Source organism: Phascolarctos cinereus, unplaced genomic scaffold, assembly GCF_003287225.1.
Source record: "Phascolarctos cinereus isolate Bilbo 61053 unplaced genomic scaffold, phaCin_HiC Scaffold_9;HRSCAF=440, whole genome shotgun sequence".
Lineage (NCBI taxonomy): Eukaryota > Metazoa > Chordata > Mammalia > Diprotodontia > Phascolarctidae > Phascolarctos > Phascolarctos cinereus.
The window spans coordinates 182282748-182304310 of NW_027556402.1; the positions used below are offsets into that span (position 1 = coordinate 182282748).

At 38.7% G+C, this 21563-nt stretch overlaps 1 protein-coding gene across 2 annotated transcripts in view; it reads right to left on the minus strand.

Annotated features, from left to right (window-relative positions):
• Positions 1-17528, minus strand: part of C1QTNF7 (C1q and TNF related 7) — a 151942-nt gene extending 134414 nt beyond the window's left edge. For both annotated transcript variants that reach the window (XM_020993000.2, XM_078148198.1), the window contains exon 1: positions 17208-17528. The gene's annotated coding sequence lies outside the window, so the exon portion shown is untranslated. The remainder of the gene's footprint in view (positions 1-17207) is intronic.
• Positions 17529-21563: the final 4035 nt, after the last annotated feature.

Sequence of the window (21563 nt, forward strand, 5' to 3'; positions counted from 1 at the left end):
AAAATCATCTGTTCATGTGGTCATCGTTCAAGGCACTTCCAAGACATGCTGCATTTTTGGAGGAAGTAGTGTATACTTTACTGCATCTTAACTATTGCTAAATCTATAAATCTGGGACCAAAAATGATAATAATTCTTATTAACAGTAATAACTACTATGCTTATATAGGTTTTACCGTTTACAAATCTCTTTCCTGTCCATTTTCTCATTTGATTCTTACTTTAATCTAGTGAAGTAAGAGGTCTGATAATGGAACATAGGTTTTCTGATTCATATCCTGTGCTCTTTTCCCTATATCACAGCTATTTCTTTTCTTAATAGAATTTACAGCTACCTTGGAACTCACTTTATATTTGTTATTAGATTTCCTATTCCTCTAGCTAATACACTAGAAATGAAAGCAGCTCTGTAGACCAGATTATGAGCTCATGTGTGCCCACAATTAAATAAAGAATTGCTTGAAAGGAACATAAATCAGTTCTAGGAGTAAGCGTGGGATTTGGGAATTCTGTTCAGGGAAGGAATGGAAGCCAAACTGATTTGCGTGTGTGACAGATTCAGGGTTGGCAGGCTCAGGGTAGTGAGTGCCACATATCAAGAGAGTAAAAAGAAATGATGAACTGGAAAGGAACAAGTGGAGGGAATTCTAGCCAAACCACCAACTATGTATCCCTCAGACACAAATGACTGCATATTCAGATTATTGGGTGCTCCCCCATATTCTGTTTGGCTGTCATGTATTAGCATAAAGAGCTCTAGATTTGACCAAGGAAACCTAAATTTGAATTCTGCCTCGGACATTTAACATTCCTGTGACTCTGACAAGGTTCTTTATCTCTCTAGACTACTTTTTTCTCATAAATAGGGAATGTACATTGGGAACACTATAATGGGGCAATAATATTTGTACTACCTACCTCAAATTGTGGTGAGGAGGAAATTGTTTTATAAACCTCAGTAAGAAACAGAAATGTGAGTCATTTTTGTAGACATTTTGTAGACTGGCTTCTTTGTCACAGAAAGCTTAGGGAGGTGGGAAGATGGGCAGGGGGAGGTCATGTGTCATGCATGGCCCACATAGCCCCTTTCTTCAAGGAAAGGAAGTCAAGCAAAGACCTTTTGATGGCCACTGATTTGTCTCATTCTAAGACCCAACTTAATACTGATCTATACTTACTTGAAAGCTGGCTTTCCAATCCAGATTTTTTTTTTTTGCATCATCTTATCTTTATGGGCTCCCATCTGATTAGTATTGTGATATGACCTTTGTTTCATCCCTGTCTTGGTGTCTTGAATTCCTTCCTGCATCCTTACACTTCTGGTTACCTAGGTACCTATACAGGAAGCGAGGACCTTGAACAAATTGGCCATTAACTATTTGTCTCTCTCTGCATACAAATTGCTATGAAGGATGGACAAATGGTATTCTGGCTTTTTAGACACAGCCACAGTAGGCATAAATGAAAGCAAACATCCTACACCTAACCTACATTAAGATGACTGTGAAGCACGTCATGTCCATATTTTCACCTGATTTTTCCAGCAATCCCATGAAATGGATAACCCCAGGAATTACTAGGGCCATTTTATAGAGGAGGAAATTGAGACGCAGAGAGACTAGGTGAGTAACCAACCTGCATTGAACCTGGATGGTGACTTGGATTCCAAGCCAGCTCTTTTCCCACTGTATGATAGTGTCCATAATGGTATTCTAGTAGTTGCTAAATGAGTGAATTTCATCCAACCACCCACTCAGTGCAGGAATCCTTTCTATAGCATCCCTACAGGTCATCGTGTAGCTTCTACATAAATCTCCTTAATTATGACAAACTCATTTACATGAAACAATCTGTTCCATTGACAGACAATTCTAATTGCTGAAATTCTTCCTTACATTGATCCAAAATCTTTTGATCCTACACCTGCCTTTTAGATCAATAAATCCCAAATCTATTTCCCTCTTCTCTATTCTACCTTTCTTGAATTTCTGTTCAGTATCTTTTCCAGTCTAAACATGTTCAGCTTCTCCAGAAGCCCCTCCCATGAGCTAAGCTCCTTGAAAGCAGGTTTTGCTTTATCTTTGTCTTTTGCGTCCCTGGTGTCTAGATTAGTTCCTGGTGCATGTGCATTTAATAAATGCTTGCTTGCTTGACTGAGTCTGAAGACCTACGTTAAAATCCTGACTTCTACTTACTAATTGTGTAACCTTGGGCATATCACTTAATGTCCCTGAGCCTCTGTTTTCTCATATATAAATGGGGTGGGGGTTGAATCAGATCAGGGACCATGAACTCTTAAAGACTATATTTCAATATAATTGGTTTTCTTTGTAATCTTATGTATTTTATTCATTTAGAAACATTAGTCTGAGAAGGGGTCTATACACTTTACCAAAAGAGTCTAGGACACAAAAAACATTAAGAACCCCTGAACTAGATGACTTCTGAGATCTCTGTCAGCTCTAAATTTATGATAAGCTGCTATACTGTCACCACCCAGGGTAACCTTCTTTGGATATGCTCCAGTCTGTTAATGTCCTTCCTAAAATATAGTGCCCACAATGAAACACTGCACTGGTTTGAGTGGCAGAGAATATGGTGAGGCTGTGGTTTGTGTGAACTGGACACTATGATTCCTGTAGTCTAATATGCCATTCTTTTTTATTAGCAGTGACATCACACTAATTGGACTTGGCAAAAATGTGGTCTGCTAAAGGTACATGAACTCACCGTCAAGACGAGTATCCCCAATTCTACTGTGCTTTCCCGATGGCTTCTCCCTCCCCCCTCCACCAAATGACAGAACTTTTCTCCATTCATTTTACCCTGACATCTCATCATGGCACAAAAGCAACACTTGGTTCTCAGAGCCAAGGCTAAAAAGGGGAAGACCCAGAAGGTGCTGACAAGTTGCAAAGGCTTGATGACAAACTGTGTCTCTTTGAAAGACAAGCTGGTACTGAGCACAGGATGCTCATCTACAAGTCACTGGTGAGGGACGTTTTTTGGCCAAAACCAGCCACACAGATTATGAAGATCATCTCCAAAGGCATAAAGGGGCCAATGTCTTTGTCACTGGAGGTACCATTCATGCTGATAAGAACACCCCTCTTTCACAGGACCAAGTACTTTATGACACGTACTTTATTTGTGACAGTACTTTATTCCTGTTAAATTTCTCTTGCTGGTACTGGCTCAATGTCCAGGCCTGAATACAAGAATTTCAAGAAAACATATACCTGATTTCTGAGTCTGCCTGGGTGATTGCCCCTCACTACTGCCACCTTCTGGCATGTTTGCCTAAATTTTAGAATTTCCTTAGGAGTACCCTAAGGTTTCCAGTCATGGAACACCTCAGTGCCACGTGATACCTAACATACACACAGCAGGGGAATTAGGCTACAGCGTATTATCAAAGAAGATGTGAATAAATAATAGTAATGCTTACGATAATAATATTAGTATTATTATGAAAAGATACCATCCAAAAATACATTAGTCAAGGACTGTTGTGTAAAAAGAATACATTGTTTTAATAAATAAATTGAATTAAGCCACTGAGATGAATTAATGATGTGATATATGACTGTCCCAATAGAAATGCAAAGGGGCAGCTAGGTGGGGCAGGAATACAGTACTGGCCCTGGAGTCAGGAGGACCTGAGTTCAAATCTGGCCTCAGACACATAATACTTCCTAGCTGTGTGACTCTGGGTAAGTCACTTAACCCCAATTGCCTCACTTAAAAAAAATAGAAATGCAAAAACAGATCACTGCACTTAAGCGTGTTCCACAAAATAAAAAATGAGTGCACTCTAGGGCAAAGATTAGCTGAGCAAGGGAGTGAGGCACAACTCAATCAGAGAAGGCACAAACACAAGATGGCAGTGACTAGGCTTGGCAACTGTTCAAACTCCCAAAAAAGTGGACTAGAATGCTTGATGATGTGGAGTCAGGTTTGAATTCTATCTCAGACTCTTGCTAGCTGTCTGATTTTGGGCCAGTCACTGAATAGCTCTGAGTCTCAGTTTCTTCATCAGTAAAATGGGAATAATAATAGCATTTATCTCACTGATTTATAAGGATCAAAGGAGACATCTCTCTAAAGCACCTTGCAAACTTAAGGCACCATATGATTACTATGAGAACAATGACGATGACAACAATAATAATGATGATGACCATCACCTTAATGTGACCTAACATTTTAATGAGGTCACTAAGAACAGTGAACACATCTTAGGACTGCCTTGATAGAAATATATAGTTCATAGAGCAAAGCCAGACCACATTGACTCAATTCAACAAGTATTACTTGAGTGCTAACTCTATGTAAGGCATTATACTATACTTTGTTGTTCAGTCTTTTCAGTCATGTGTGACTTTTTGTGACCTCATTTGGGGTTTTCTTGGTAAAGATACTGGAGTGGTTTGCCATTTCCTTCTCCAGATAATTCACAGATGAGGAAACTGAGGCAAACAGGGTTCGGTGACTTGTCCAGGGTCACACATGCTTAAGTGTTTGAGGTCAGATTTGAATTCAGGATGATAAGTCTTCCTCACTCTAGGCCCAGCAGTCTACCCATTGTGCCACCTAGCTGCCTTATTATACTATATTACCTTTAGAATGTTATATTTTATTTTTGGCATCACATTTTCAGAGGGGAGTAATGACTAATTATTAAAAGCTTAGAAAAAGGTGACCCGGCTGATTGAGAGGACACAAAAACACATCAGATAATAGAATAGTTGAAGGAATTGGGTTTTCTTAGCTTACAGGAGAAAAAAAGTTAGCAGAGACATGATAGCAACTATTTTTTTTAAAGGGATAGAATGAGAAGGATGGAGTACACATCTGGTTAAAGGGAATTTGGCTCCAGTTCAATATAATAACCTGAATGGAACAATCTAATAACCTCAACTGTCCAAGAATGTCCAAGAATGTCATTCAGTCAATTAAATGGCAAGCATTTTGTAAATGCCTGCTATGTACCAAGCACCATGCTGGGATCTGAGTATAAAATCCCAAACAGAGACAGTCCTTGCCTTCGAAGGCATTTTGTACTCACATGGTACTATTTCCTAATATTTCTAAACCATTTTGAGGTTTATAAAGTACTTTACATACATTAACTCAGGTGATTTTTCAAAACAAGTTTGTGATATAGGTGTTATTAAATACCCTGATTTGAGAGATGAAGAAAGTGCCATTTAAAGAGTTTGGGTGATTTGCTAAAAAACATATAACTAGTAACTATTTAAGGCAGGATTTAAAAAATTTAAATCTTATGTTACTTTGAACTTCATTTAATAAAAATCAGATAAAATTGGCACTTCCATATACATACATTGTAAAACAGGAAAGGATCGCACAGGAAACTGCAGGATCTTCATTATGGACAGCTTGTTTTTCTTAATGATCTCATAAATTCAACTTGTAGATTTCACTGTTCTGCTTGTCTGTTCTCCTTAGTGTTCCCTCTGTCCTTTTCTCTGAATTTCAAAAAACACCTCAATGATTCACTTTTCTCTTTCCTTTTTTTTTTTTGCTACTCTACCCTTATCTGTTCTCAATGCCCCGCCCCATCCTTCTTCCATGGAAAAAATAAAAGGAAAACCAAGTCCTTATAACAAATGGGCACCATTAAGCAAAACAAATCCCCACCTTGGCTGGGTTTCACTCTTTATCCTGAGTTCACCCCATCCCTGTCAAAAGAGTGTGTGTACCATGCCTTATCATCAGCCCTTTGGAATCAGAGTTGGTCCTTGTAGGAATCAAAGTTCTCAAGTCTTTCAAAGTTGTTTTTGTTTATATTATACAAATGTTACTTCTGCTTCTGATCACTTCACTCTGCATCAGTTCACAGAGGTCTTCTTAGGTTTTTCTAAAACTGTCCATTTCATCATTTATTATGACCCAATAATTTTCCGTTAATTCATATGCCAGTTCTTTTCTTCTACAAAAGGAGCTGTTAGATATGTATGCAGCACAGTGAATAGTGTTGGAATTGGAAGATCTGAGATCAGATCTTGCCTCAAAAATTTATCAGTTTTATAACTTTGCCTAAGTGTAGAGAAGGGTGCCTAAGTTTCACTTATCCCCATTTTCCTCATCTGTAAAATGGGAACAATAGTAGCACTTACTCCACAGGGTAACAACCTGAGGATTAAATGAAGTAACATATGTAAATTGCTCTGTAAACCTTAAATGATACATACATGCTAGTTGTTGTTGTTGTTATAAAGCATCTGTTTCCTTTTCCTCTTCTTTTGATCTCCTTGGGTTATAGCCTTAGTATCATTGAGTTAAAAGGAATGCACAGTTTTGTGACCTTTGGGGCATGGTTCCATATTACTTTCCAGAATGTCTGGACCATTAGACCATTAGGACTATTGGACCATAGATTCATTAGCAGTGTTCCTGTTTTCCTGCATTCTCTCCAGCATTTATTTCCCTTTTTTGGTCATTTTTGCCAGTCTGTGGTGGAGCCATTAGACTTGCTTTAATTTGCATTGCTTTCATTATTAATGATTTGGTACATTTTTTTCGCATGTTACTTGATAGCTTGGATTTCTTCCTTGGAGAAATGCCTGTTTTTATCCTTTTACTATTTACCAATTAGGGAATAGCTGGAACAGAATTTAAATCTGGGCCTTTCCAAATACATGTACAATCCTCTGACCATGACCTCTCTAAGGTCTTGTGCTCCCCATTGTATCTGAATGACTACGTAGGAGGAAGGCTACAAAAGGGCGTCCTGCATTTAGTGGAATCAAGCAACTGATCAACCAACATTTACTAAGCACTACATACCAGGCTTGACACTAGGCCTTGGAGATACAAATAGAAAATTGAGCCAGTCCCATCCCAGCCCTCAAAAGTCTCATATTCAATTGTTACTTAAAATTTATAGAGTATTTTTATGTTTTGCAAAGTACTTTATATATGGCATTTTATTTTGTTTTCAAAACAGTCTTGTGAGGTAACTCTTCTTATTGCTCCCATTTAATAGATGAAGAAATGAAGACTCAGAGGGGTTATGTGATTTGTCCAAGGACACATGACTAGCAAGTGTATGAGGTAGCATTTGAACCCAGCTCATGCTGAGTCCAAGTCCAACATTCTATACATTATGGCATACTGCTTTTCTAAGATCAAGCAGAGGATGCCTATTTTTTAGGGATACAAGATGTCCCCAATGTCTTAGTGCAGTTACTAAAGCTTAAAATTGCAGGCTATAGGATCATGGGATTTTTTAATTTTAATTACTAGGGGGACACCAGAGTACAGGAAGAGCCTTTCTATGACTTTAATAGCTTAAAACTATAGTAAGACTTTGGGGACACCCTGTACTCTCAAATAGACTCTTGCATTTGGTGGAATCAATCAATAAGTGCTTTTTAACCACCTGTTATACACCAGGCACTGTGTTGGGCTCTAGAGACAATAAAAACAAATGTAAATACAGTGTTTGCTCCCAAGAGGCTTGCACTCTAGTTAGGGGAATGAATATGTGTGTGTGTGTGTAATGTGTATATATATGTATATATATGTGTATGTGTATATGTATACACATGTGTACATATATACATGTGTGTATATGTGTGTGTGTGTGTGTATATACACACACATGCACAAAATATAAGATGATTTTGAGGGGAAGGCATTAGTGTCTAGGAGTGTCAGGAAAGACTTTGTATAGAAGGTGATGCTTTAGCTGCCCTTGACAGAGGTTAGCTGACTACCAAGATTCCTTTGTCCTATAGGAATCTCTAAGGATAACATTCCATTTTAGCTTTGAGGACATTCTGGAGTACTCCACAGAGCTCTGCTCTAACATTTAGAGTTGGCATTTGAGTTAGACTTGAGAGACCAGTATAACACATTTTGTACACTACAATGAGACTATGGATCATTTCCAGAGGAAGTTTACATGCCCAGCACAGAACATAAATTTCTCTTTATTAAAGGTTTTGATGAGGTCACAAGGAACACAGATGGCAAAACAACCTCCTTAACTTCTCTCAGGTTCTAAGAGCTTGGCAAATGCAACCACAAAAGAGAGAGAGAGAGAGAGAGAGAGAGAGTGTGTGTGTGTGTGTGTGTGTGTGTGTGTGTGTGTAACAGGAGCAGGGGAATTCATTTAAAAATAGCAAAATAATTCATTCATTCAAACTCATCAATTCAGAATTTGTGATATTTCTAGTAGGATCTGGCAAAGTTTACCTTTGTACTAACTTAGAAAAGTATGTCAGTGAAACAAATTAAAAGGGAAAATAAGACAAACTGAACCTATTTTCTGCTTCTATAAGTGGCATATGCAATAAGGTGGAGGAAGTCATACATTCCTTTTGTAAAATTTTCATTTATTTTATTTTTAATTTATGGAATAAAATAAGCATTTCCATAACAGTATAATAAAAAGATGATTACACACAAAACTGCAAATCTATTATGTACAATTTGCTATTCCTTTTAAATATGTAATAAAGTTATCATGCAGATTTCTTTTTTCCTTTTTTTCTCCCTAGAGATGGCTACCATTAGACACACATGTGCACACACCGAGATACACACACACACAAAATCATTCTATATACTTCTATTCTTCAGTTCTTTCTCTGGATGTAGACAGCATCTTCCTTCATATGTCCTTTGTAATTAATTTGGGTATTTAAAATAGTCAAAATGACTTATTTGCTCAAAGTTGTTCTTAAAACAATATTGCTGTTACCATACACTACTTTCTCTTGGTTTTGCTCATTTTGCACTTCATCATTTCATGCAAGTCTATCCATGTTTTTCTAAGATTGTCAAACTCATCATTTCTTATAGCACACTAGTGCTCCATCATGATCACACACCACGAATTTTTCCACCATTCATTCCTTTCCCAAACATTTATTGAGAGCCTATCATCCCGTATAAAGCACATTATGAGGCTCCATGGTCTATACAATTAAATACAAGACATGGTCCTCGTCCTTAAGAACTTACAGCCCTGAAGGGGAGCTAAGACATGCATGTTCCTATGAACATACTAAGCTACAAGGCAGAATGTGAGTAGTATGTATAGCACACACACTATGCTAAGCACTTTACAAATATTTGTTTTTTTGTTTTTTTGTTTTGTTTTTGCTTTTTTTTTTTTTTTGGCTAGGCAATGGGGTAAAGTGACTTGCCCAGGGTCACACAGCTAGTAAGTGTTATGTGTCTGAGCCCACATTTGAACTCAGGTCCTCCTGATTCCAGGGCTGGAGCTCTATCTACTGCACCACCTAGCTGCCCCTGCACTTTACAAATATTATCTCATTTAATCTCACAATAATCCTGAGAGGAAGTTATAATTATTATTAACCATTTTATAGTTGAGGAAACTGGGGCAAACAGAGGTTAAGTGACTTGCCTAAGGTCACACTACTAGTAAGTGTCTGAGCCTGGATTTGAACTCATGTCTTCCTGACTCTAAGCCCATCTCTCTATCTTTTGCCCTCTATCCAACAAGCTATTTCTATGTAACTAATATGAAGTGTGATATAAATTCTCAGCTTCACAATGCAGATAATTCCACCTCTTCCCACTCTTTCATAGCAGTCACAAAGATGATCCAGTTCTTAAGATAACAGGTCTAGAGCTTGAAGAGACTTCAGATGACATCTAGTTCAACTCCCTCCCTTGATAGATGAGGAAACTAAGGCCCAGGTGCATGACTTTGAGAGCAAAAGCTATTACCAAATACCTGCAAACACTCATCCCTTGCTTCCCCCCCACCCCAGACGCTTATGCAATTGCAACAAGTTTTAGCCATAAAATGTCCCAGTTGGTTGTGGTTTGGAAGTACTTCTGGTAATTTATTCCATCTGTGACCTATGTGATGCCTTCACTCCTGGAACAAGTTAATGAAGCTTTAAAGATGCCTGATTGAAAACTTAGGAAAAATTTAAGTACCAGTGACTGCAGCCCAGGGACATTGAGCTATACGATTAAATTAATCTTTTCTCATCAACAATTTCATCCCATTACTCTTTTTTCCCCTATATGATTGAGGAGATAAGATTACAGAACCTAAAAGCTGAGATGGATTTTAGGTACTATCTTGGCTGACAATTCATTTTTTCAGAGAAGGAAACTGAGGCCCATTGAAGGGATGTGAAGTTTCTTCCTGAGGTTAAATACCTAGATACTGGCAGAGTCAGGGGTGAGAACTCAGGCTCCCTGTGCCCTTTCCACATGTTATAGGTGTCATTATGGTGCTATTCTAAATTTGGGGCAGCTAGGAGGCACAGTGGATAGAGCACTGGCCCTGGATTCAGAAGGACCTGAGTTCAAATCCAGCCTCAGACACATAACACTTACTAGCTGTGTGACCCTGGGCAAGTCACTTAACCCCATTGTCTAACTCCCCCCCCCCAAAAAAAGACTTAAAACTAAAGCTGTGAATTTTCTTTGATTTGTGGCAGACAGGTTCCACCTATACAGTGTGGGCCCTGAAATGGTTACTACAACATGAAGTTCTTGAGGACCAGGAGTAAATGTGCAAAGAATATGGTTGATATTAAGCTATGCAAGCAAGTTTTATATGAAAGAGGCCATAAGCAAGAATGGTGTGAAGAAATATTTCAAGTATGAATTGAAGCACAGTTGAGGGGGTAGGGTTTGGCTTTCTCTAGCCTCTAGTCCTGGGAAAGACACTCCATTAGGTGCATAGCACTGCAATTGAAAATTCCACCATTGAGACTTGGAATTCTGAAGTAGCTATGACCTGCTTTTCTGGAAGTCAAAGGGATTAAAGGAAAATTAGATTACCTATTTCCCTGGTGGTATAGGAGACTATACCCATTTCTGTGTGGGCACAGAGAATATTTAGTATTTTGTTCACTTTTTTGTAATTTACAAATTACAAAGTTTTAAATGTTTCACTTTTGGATTAGTATGTCTGTGGTATGTTTGGTACAAAATAGAGTAATTCACCAGATGGGGCTTAAGCCATGAAGTGAATAGTTATTAGCCCCAAAAGATACTCTGCTCCTGGAAGTAGTTGAGGGAACAAAGTAATATTTCACTACTGTAAATCTTATATTAAGCGTGATGCTTAAGAAATTAAACATGATTAACCAGGGCACTTAAGGAATAGAGCATTTTGGTTAATTAAAATTTTAGGTTATTGGGAATTAAGCATAGCCAACTATTTTGCTCCAAATATTTTGAAAATTGATGATTTGATTTTCCTGCTGTAGTAAAAACAACTCTTTAATGAGTTAGGATTCTGTGTGATATTCCTCTGAACACCAGTTATGGTTGTCTCCAGTTATAGGTGTAGATTTGTGTACTGAAGCCAGAATAAGCCCTAGTTCTGATATCTTTTGTCTAGATTTCTACATTTCAATTCTCCCAATAGTCTCCTAGCTACTCTTCTTGTCTTCAGTCTCTCCTTTCCCCAATCCTTGCATTGGTAGTGTCAAACAAATAGAAATGAGGCCACTAATCCAAAAAAGGATCGCTGTGGGCTTCATATTGTCTTAGAAAACCACAAATTAACATTATCTGTGTTTTGTTATATGTTGATTTATTTTATTGAAGATTTCCCAGTTGCACTTTAATCTGGTTTTGATGGGACTCGGGAGTATTGTGGCCATCTATGGCCCCACCTGTGTTTGACACTACTGTCAGAAAAGTCTTCTTGATACCGCCATGTCACTACCTGCTCAGAAACTTTTCATTGACTCTCCATTGCCTACTAAACACATTTCAAACTCCTTAGACTGACATTCAGTTCCATCCATTTTAATTCCATAAACAAAAATTGATAAATTCTACTATATTAAAGGTGTCATACTGGGTACTGGGAACTGTAATGCAAAAATGAAATAGACACATGATTTTAAAGAGCTTATACTCTAAGTGGGGGATGCAACAGATAGACAATATAAATCATATGTAAATTAAGGTGAAGTACTTCTAAAAGGGAGAATGTTAGCAACTGAAAGGGATTAGGAAAGGCCTCTTGTAGGAGGTGGGCTTGGGCTGGGCTCTGAAGGAAGCAAGGGTATAAATTAACCCACATTGGGTCACAAAGAGTTGGATGCTACTGAAAAATGACTAAAATGGAAAGAAATAATGTAGCAGCAAGATGACACAGTGACTAGAGCATTGGGCTTGAAATCAGAAAGACTCATCTTCCTAAGTTGAAATCTGGCCTCAGACACTGTGTGACCCTGGGCAAGTCACTTAACCCTGTTTGCCTCAGTTTCCTCATCTGTAAAATGAGCTGGAGAAGGAAATGGCAAACCACTCTGGTTTCTTTGTCAAGAAAATCCCAAATGGGGTCACAGAGAGTCTGACATGATTGAAAAATGACTGAACAACAAAACAGATTGGAAAGGTAGGTGGAGACCAGATAATGGAGGGCTTTGTCCATCCAGTCCTCACATTTCTTACATCTTTTCATTTCTTTCCACTCACACTGCTTCATTTCTCATCCTTCACTTCCCTCCCTTCAGTTCAGGCCCTCATAATCTCTGGCTTGGACTATTGCAATAGCCACCAAATTGGACTCCTTGCCTAAACTCTCTTCCTTCTTTGATCCATCTCATGGCACAGTGGATAAAACACTGGGCCTAGGGTCGGGAAGACCTGAATTCAAATCTGGATTCAGACATTTGATAGCTGTGTGACCCTAGGCAAGTCCCTTAACCTCTCTTTGTCTCAGTTTCCTCAACTATAAAATGGAGATGATAATAGCACAGGCTCAAATGAGATCATATTTGTAAGAAGTGCTTACCAGTTCCTGGCACATAGTAGGTGCTATATAATTGCTTATTCATTTCCCTTCCCATCTTCCACACAGTTGAGAAATTGACTTTACTAGAACACAGCTCCTATCATGTCCATTCCTTAACCAAAAATATTCAGTGACTATTTCCTCCAAAATAAAAACATGAAAACCCTCGGTTTAGCATTTGACGTCCTCTAGTTTGGCTCTCACATTCCTTTTTAGTCATGTTTCACTGTCCAGTCTTATTCATTACAATTTCCCTACAGGGCTACTTGTTGCTGTTCAGTCGTGTTAGATTCTTTGGGACCCCATGGAATATACTGTCTATGGGGTTTTTCTTGGCAAAGATACTGGAGCCATTTCCTTCACCAGTGGATTAAGGCAAACAGAGGTTAAGTGACTTACCCAGAGTTACACAGCCAGTAAGTGTCCAAGGCCTCATTTAAACACAGGTCTTCCTGACTCTGAGCCCAGTGCTTTATCCACTGAGCCATCTAACTGTCCCACATGGATACTACACTCCAGTCAAAGTGGACTACTCATTATTTAGGAGAACTTAATTTAGGTTTTCCTGCCTCTACTCAGTCTATTCCTCCTCCTTGGAATGCTTTCCACTCAGTTGTTACCTGGTTAAATCCAAACGCCACTTCTTGATGAAGTCTTATCTTCTCTCTCAGTTGGACAGGATCCCTTCCTTCTCTTAACCCACTTAAGACTTAGTTTATATTTCTTCTATTACATTCTGATTTTATTTATTATTATATTTTTAAAATGCATTCTGATATTTATTCATTATATTTTAATATGCATTGATGATTATTTATATTTTGTTCAATCTCTCCCAGATGGGTTGCAAACTACTTGGGGGGAGAATTAGTTCCCTGTAGTAACCAATGCAGTGCTTTGCATGTTGTTAAATAAAAATTTGTAGAAATTTACATACTGGAGGCTTTTTTCTTCAAACAAAAGAAATCCCAGGTAAAAACTTGCTTGTTTTTGCTTTGGATTTTATTTGTTTTTTGATCCCTCTTCTTTTTCTCCTTGGGGTGGTAAATATTTGTAGAGAGCATATATTAAATATTAAATTTAAAATATTAAAGCTAGCATTGCATTCTGCCGCTTACTATCTGTCACCTTGGCTGAATCACTTAGATTCTTTGTTACTTGATTTCCTTATGCATAAAATGTGGGCTTTGACCAGATGACTTTGTTTCCTTTTGCTTTGTTTTAGTTTGGGATATTATGTATCATTACTCTTACAGAACTTGGCAGTTAAATGTACAAGCCGTGTTTTACTAAATCAGAAGAAAATAGTGTACTATGGAAAAAACCTTTGCTTATCATCTTAATCTTCAATTTGTGCTCCTAACCTTTATTCATCATTTTCTACATCATTTTAAATGTATACACTACATATTAGTTTAAAAAGAAAAAAAAGCCTATCTGGGAAACAAAAAATGCTAATTAAATACTTTAAAAATAAAATACCATTTTATTTATTTCCCCCTGTACAATATACTCTAAATGGTTGAACTTAAGTTTTATCTTATTCTTCAATCAGGACTACATAAAAGGCAGAATTAGCAAATGATAGTATAAGGATCTTAACCATATGCATATACAGAAGCAGATGATCATAAAAAGAAAACCTTAAAAACTCAAAAGCAGTCTCTTTCTATTTATGCACAGTACTGAACCACTAGCTTAGTCAGAAATGGAAGCCAGGGAGATACATACTGAGACAGAGGGGCAGAAAGGAGAAAAGGCATTTTATAATGATTTTGTACCAATTAGATGATTTTGAACATCCCTTGTAGCTTTAAATCTAGGACACTGACTTTAGAGATCACCTTGTTCAGCTCCTTTATTTTGTAGAGGAGGAAACTGTAGCCTGTAGGAGTTACGTGGTTTGCCCAAATTCTCACAGATTGCAGTGCTGAACTAGAATTCAATCCAGGTCCTCTAACTCGTAAGTCATTGATCTTTCCATCACAAACAACATGGCTGCCTCTCGTCGTAGGCGTACTAAGTTGAATGTCTCCATTACCCCAGTTCTGATACATGGAGATATTTTTAAAAGATTGTCCAGTAGAGATTAGAGAATATGCCTGACTTAACCCTTTTCCTCTTTCCTGTCTTCTCAGGAATTTGGTTTCTGGCCAAAGAATTAATGTTTACATCCCAGTTAGCGGTCATAGGGCTGTTTTCAAGATTTTAGAGTCTGGAAAACTGTAACGGACTTGCAGCCTTAGAATGTCAGGATCGTGACCACAAAGTGAAGGAGGCTTAGCTGTGCTGTTAACCAGTAACCTGCTTCATCTCTAGGATTGTACCTTACAGCTAGACGATAGAGCGCGAATCTCATAAGGCCGGGGAATGAAAGATAAGAAAAAAACGATTAGCTCATCGGGTCCCTCCCCCGACAGTAGAGGAATGTGCCTGACCTGGGCTTTCCAGTGTTTTGTCCAGTTTTCATTTTAAATCTCTCTAGTTCTAAACATCTCCCAATGACAAGTGTTTCTGATGACTCAGTAGAGACAAGAGTATCACAAAGTATGATTCTGTTAAGAGCCCCGGAGGGTTGTGTGACTTCCTGAAGTGCCATGGGTTCCTATGGCTATGGATGGAGTCCGTCTGAAAGCTGGAGTGCTCACGTAATGCCACACTGCGCAGTTCTCAGCCCCACCCATCCCCTGGGTAGCCACAGGCGCCATGCAGCTCACTGGATGTTTCTAGCAATCAGGCTGTCAAGAATGATGTCATGGCGTGGTGGGGGTGGTGCTGGTGGGAGGGCCCCTCCACCTCAAGATAGGGTGGGGGCTTCCCCAGTTGGACCAATGACTCTCAGAGGGGAAACAATGCAAAAAAGGGGATCATAAAGTCACTCTCTGTTTAATCTTTCACTGCCTGGTGTTCTCTGGAGCTGGTAAAGAAATGGATTGAAGAAAAAGGAGAAGGAAAAGAAGAGAAAATTTGAGGTGTGCTATAATATCCCCTTATCATGAACTACCATTCTGCCTCTATTCCTTCTGCCTTCCCAATAAGTCTTGCCTCAGTTTCTAGTCTCCTTTCCAAAGGGACAGAAGACTCTAGGCCCAAGAAGATTCAAAAAGCCCTAGGATTTGGATTATTCCCACAAGCTATAAGACAGAAAGAATAATTTTAATTGTCTGTTACAATGAAGCAGGTAGAAATTATGGCCATAAGAGTTCTCATCTCCTGGGTAGGCCCCTCCCAACCCTCTTCTGCAGATCAGGGCATGGCAGTTTGTCACTGGTTTCTCCAAAAGACCATTTCTCTGCCCAAGTGGGCCTACTGCCAGGGCCTGGTAGATGGAGTAGCTAAGAACGTCACAGATATCTCCAGCTGAAAATTATCCACAGACTCCTCAAAGCTCAGCCTGAGACAGCCCAAGTGCCTGCCCATGAAGAATTTGGTATGAGATGCATCTGCCCATAGAATCCACAGACAAGGGGAATATCTCCTTCTGTGCACCTGGATATCCAGCTGGGCCCAAGCAGAAGAATGATAACTGGAGAGTTTGTTAAGGAAACACAGCAGCAGTCAAAGAGCTACTTATGTACTTTCTGGCCTAAACTCTCCATGAGCAGGGATAATGGGCCTAATGAGAAAAAACAAAACAAGGAAATATTCAGAATATCTTTTGTTCCTAACCTGTGCAAAAGAGGCTGCCAGATCACCCTATGCACACAGTCACCCTGAGAATGGATTGTGACTGCAGTTAAATGACGATGTAATTTTTTACTTTTTTTTGTGGGGAAAATCCACACATAGAATATCCTCCTATTTGGTTTCCAAAGCCTAAGGAAGAGTCAAATGTTTTACTTACTTAGTATTCTTAGAATAGTTTCTGAAACTAGCTGACCAGGTGCCATGGCAATAAAACTGAGGCCAATTTTCAGAATGATACCGAAAGTCATTAACAGGGAAGATTTTGTTGTTGATGGATGGAGAGAAAAGATATCGGGGGTCAGGAAGCTGGAAGGCATGGAGAGCAAAAGAGAGAGAAAGAGACTGACTAGGCAGTAAACAAACTCATTAGCAGAGCCACACATAGGCCAGCTCAGGTTGGGGTTTCGAGAACTGTTTTGCAAGGAGGCAATCATGTTTCCTAAATGCAAAACTATTTCCCAAAGATCCCTCCACACCCCCAAAGCCACAGAACCAAAAAACACCAACTGCTGAAAGCAGTCAATTCATCATTTGCTCCCACACTCTCTTAAAATAAGAATTAAAAAAAAGGATCCCATCTCTCTGGGAGCAGCTGCCTTCCCTTCCTCCACTAAACACTCCTGATGAAGGGCAAACACCAGGAATAAAAAAGCAGAAGCAACTCTCAAAGCATCCACCACACGTTCCTTCCACTCCCTCCCCCTGCCCCTCAACACGCTCAGGGGAAATGCCAGCTTACCTTCCCTCCAAGGAGCTGACACATCAAATTGCCCACAAGAACATGAAACTCCTTCGTACTGATTGTCCCATGAATTTGGTCAACGCAACAACTGGATGCCAGAAAGAGACGTTTGTTTTCTCAAAGCCCCTTCGAAATGTCACAGAAAAGCTCTGGAGGAGAAAAGGCAGTACTTGTCAGAGCCCCAGGAAGGCGTTTGAAGCTAGGAGCTCATGCTCTTGTGGAACTAAGTTCTGCAACTGTCTTTCCCAATTGAAACAGCCTCCCACTCCTTCTCTCTCTCAGGCACTCGCCAGCTCCGATAATTTAAAGCAACTGCGATCCTGCCCATAAAACTCACATTTCAAAGAGCCTATTTAGGAAGGAAGGAGCAGGAGTGAGGTTGTCCCTGCTCACTCCAGGCTGAAGTAGTGAGGGTCAAGGGTCCCAGGGATGCAAAGATTTGCAGTCCCCTCCTTTACCCCTTATGCTGCTGGCAGTATTTCTTCAGGATGCCTTTTAAAGACAAAAGGGCATTGCCCCATCGTGGGGCGAAGGGGAGAAACTTAAATGTATTGACAGGTGGAAGCAACAATTTAGGGAGTAACTGTGTCCCTGCAGCACAGTGCATAAACTAGTTGTTTATTGAATCATTTTAAATAAGATTATGCTTTTTTTTTTTCTGGTGGGGATCAGAGGGATGAATCTCAAAGGAAAAAGTTCAAGGTCATGGCTGTGGCAGTGTTGAGATTGTGTGAATCTGTCTCCTGGCTGTGATTAGAGGCCCAGCCCAAGTAAGAGCCTGTTTCTTTTCTTGGGAAGCCCCTGTCTCTAGACTGCATTGGAAAACCCCTCTTTCACTGTGTTTGTATTCCCCTCGATCTTAGGGCATAGACCTAAAACAAGAGTCCTCTAGGTTAGCGTTTCCCAAACTGTGGTCCAGGAAACATGGATAAGTTGTCCATCTTTATAATGCATGGTTAGTATTTACTCATCTGCATAAAAGTTTTTATTCTTTCTTCCCTTCTCCCTAAAGTAGAAGTTTCTTGAGGACTGGGATTGTTTCTCATTTATGTCTTTGTATCTCCAGTGCCTAGACAGGGAAGTACTTAATTAATGCTTGTTGAATTCTGTAAGAAAATTCCAGTGGCAGTGATTCAATACAATTAATCTCAATTTAACATGTAAAAATAAGCATATGTGTTCCAGACACTATGGAAAGTGCTTTTGTGATTTTTTTCCCTTTAAAACAGGATTTCTTGGCTTTTTTGGAGTGCATTATTGGTTCTTTAGGTGGTCTGGTAAAATCTTTAGTACCCTTCTCAGAATAATGGTTTTAAAGGCATGAAACATAAAACAAATACACAGGATTACAAAGAAGGCCAAATATATATTGTGTATGTATATATATGTATGTGTATGTATATGTATATATGTATGTGTATATGTATATATTAGAGATATATTTATATTGTAGTATACATAATAAAATATAGAATATAGATTATATATACATATATGCATATATTCCCATCATATATATGTATATGTATGTATGTGTGTATCTATATGCATCTATACCTATGTATATATATCCTAAGTTCAAGGACCTCTTGAAACCTATCTATGGATCCCCTGGGGGATCACAGGTTAAGAGCCTCTATCCTAAAATATCAAATATGAAATTAAATATTTATTTAAAATAAGAAATGCGCCAATTTTACAGCATAAAATAATCCTATTTTCCCTATTTAGTTTCTAACATTTCCCTGATCTCATTTTCTCATGGTTGTTTTCAACATCCACAAGAATGCTTAGACCATTGTTTTTTTGGGTTCTGTTAATACATTTCTAGCTCAAAGCATTTTAAGACTAAGTCAGTTATATAACTGTGCTTTAGGTCACTATTACTAAAATCAATTTACTGAATAATCAATTCATCTAACAATAATTTACATTTATGTTGCCCATTATAGTTATGAAGAACTTTGTATCCATTATTTACTGTAATATTCATAAGAATAAGCAGAATAGATATTATTATCCCTATTTTAAAGATGAGAATCCTCCACTAAAGTGCTTTCTAAACCTCAAATAAACATAAAAATGTGAGCTATTATCACATTTTTTAGTATCAATAAATCACGTCGTTATTAAGTATTTGCTATGTGCCAAGCACTGTACTTGGGAAATAAGAGCAAAATAACCTGTGCCTTCCAAGAGTTGGCATTTTAATGGAGGAGACAATAGGTACATATTAAAATTTATACAAAACTCACATAAAGTAGATAGAGGGAAACATTGGAGAGGAAGCCATTAGGAGCTGGGGGAGAGGCGAGGGATCTAGAAAGACTTCATGTAAGAGGTGATACTTAAACTGAATTTTAAAGGAAACCAACAATTCCAAGAGGTGAAGAAGGAGAAAATTGTGGGCATGGGGGTCAGCTAATAAAAAAGATACAGAGATGGGAAATGGAGTGCTGTATATGAGGGACAATAAGAAGACCAGTATGGTGAGATTATTATTAGTCTTATTCTGGAAGTGGAGAGGAGTGACATTGTATTCTCCCCCTGAAATTACTTCGTATTTACTTATGTGTGTATGTGCTATTTTTAGGATCATAAATCTAGAGCAAGAAGAAACCTCAGAGATCAACTCATCTATCAATAAATATTTATTAAGTACCTAATGTGTGCCAGACATTGGTAACATGTCCAAACAATTTATGTACCAGATAAATTGGAGAGAATTAGCACAGAGAAGGCATGAGAATGAAGGAGGATCACAAAAAACTTCCTATAGTTCAACTCCCTCATTTAACAGATGAAGAAACTGAGGCCCAGAGAGGTCAATTGAGTTTCTCGAGGTCATACACATAGTATCAGAAGAGAATTTGAACCCAGGTCTTCTGATTTCACAGTCAATGTTCTCTCCCTGCACCACAGTGCCTCTGTGTTGTCTCCTCTGTAGAATATAATCAGCTCCTTGAGGGCAGGAAATGTTTCAATTGAATTTTTGTATCTTCAACATTTAACACAGCACTTGGCACATAGTAGAAGGTTAACAAACATTTGCTGAACGACAATTGAATTCAACACAACCAGCTTTTAACCAGCACTTAGCGATCTGATCCAAAGACAACACATTGCCCTCAACCAACCAATAATTTGCCCAGTGGCAAAGCTGGAATGCAAACTCAAGTCTTATGATTCCAAATCGAGTGCTTTCAGTGCTGAAAAAGCTCTAGACAACGCAACCATTGGGTCTTGCTGCTGTTCTGGGGACCTTAAAAAAAGACCTTTAAAATGAGGGTATGGCAATAGATTATTTCTAATGGGCTCACTAAAGGAGGTGGGATAGGACAGCAGAACGAGAGCTGAAACTGGAATCACAGGACACACATTCAAATGCTGGTTTTACCATTTACTTTCTGCCTGATGGTGGGCAAGTTATTCAACCTTTCTGGGTGTCAGGTTTCCCATCTGTGAAGTGAAGATATGAACTAGATGGCTACTTCTAGCTATAGATTTAAGATTCATTTAACTTGGATACACAGAAGCAGTTGACATAGCCTTCTATCACTTTCTCAGTCATAGCATCATAGATTTAAAACTGGAAGGGAAATTCCAAAACTGAAAGGCCATCTAATCTAACCCCCTCTTCCAACCCATCTTTTTACAGACTAGGAAACTGAGTCTTGGAGCTATTACCAATGGTAGAACAGAGATTTTAACCTGGGGTTATCTGGCTCTAATTCAAACAGACAAGACTAAAGATGACCTGTTTGTGAAAAGGACACAAAAACCATTGCTAAGGACATATTTGACTCCAAAAGAACATGCCTAGTGAAAATGAGAGACAACCGATAATTCAGATCTTATATAGGTATCCCTGAGATAATAAAAGAAAAATAGTGAGTTGGGTAGACTTTCTACTTAGGTTTGATGGGACTACCTGGACAAATGGCATAAAAGAGCTGTAAAAAGGCTTTGGTTTGGATCAGTGAAAGAAATATCTAACCTAAAAATGTGAATGGTTCACTAAAATAAATCTCAGTGTTCTACTTTGGAGCATATCAGTTTCTAGGATCCAAAAGGTTTTCTTAACTAATGGCAAATAAACAATGTGTGATTACAGCTAGCTTGCAATTACCCTTGAGCATGGAGAATAATAATGTAGCTAACAACTATGTCACAGCTGTTCTGCAGCAATTTCTCAAGGAGAGGTATTGCTGTTCAAGAAAATGAACTTCCAGATGACAGTGAAACCCATAGCTCAGAACCCCGTGTTCTAGGTTTATGGGGACCAGGTCCAATCTTGGAAGCAGCCAAAAATATAACTCTTTTGAACATATTCTGTCTCTTCCCCTTCTCTGG